Source organism: Plasmopara halstedii (assembly GCF_900000015.1).
Source record: "Plasmopara halstedii genome assembly, contig: Scaffold_614, whole genome shotgun sequence".
Lineage (NCBI taxonomy): Eukaryota > Oomycota > Peronosporomycetes > Peronosporales > Peronosporaceae > Plasmopara > Plasmopara halstedii.
Window position 1 is genome coordinate 2,520,041 of NW_020187532.1, and position 798 is coordinate 2,520,838.

Genomic DNA, 798 nt, shown 5'->3' on the forward strand with positions numbered 1-798 from the left:
TCTACCTCTAAGCAAAGCGCTACAACAGTCCCGCTCCACTTGGTAGCACTTGTAGTCAGTATACACCTGAGTCGATACGACTGATCTACTGTGAGAATCAAACAATTTGCCTTTTTGCCCCAGAGCATTCAGAACGGGCTTAAAATGCTGATGTTCCTGCTTAGTTCTGAGGGAGAGCAACACCTTGCTTTACAAAGCCCAGAAGCAATAAGCTCGCGCCTAGAGGCTTTTTCAAGTTATGATAATGCACTGCTGAAGCACCTAGAGCAGAAAATGTCGGCCCAGGCCGCTCATGGTAAGCGTTGAGACCTACGAGGGTAAGGATGGAAAGAATCTCCTGCTCTGGGTGAGAGAGGCCGAGATGGCTATGGTATCCACCATGCTCCAGTACGTGCAAGCGCGCGTGGCGCTAGCAATCTCCAAGTTTGGTGTCGAGCGCGACAAAGGGCAGTGACAAGCAGCACTTCGGTGGAAGCAACATCCCCTCTTGGATGGAGCAGAAGCTGCAGCTTTTGCGAGTGTTCTCGCCACCTAACCAGGCATATTGCGTGCGGTCGCGTTTCCTTCCCGCCCTACAGGGCAATAAGGAATTGGTGGACTTTGTCCAAGTGTTGCACACTCTCACTGTCGGGATGACAGCCGATCCTCTCCCCGAGGACCGTCTTTATCGAGGGTTTCCGCACTGGCATGGCCAGAATGGAAGTCTATCGTGTGCATCTGTCTTGCTGTGAAAAAGTGGTGAATGTGGTATTGAATGCAAATTTAACTTTAAGTCGGCAGAACTTGGTTAGAATGCAC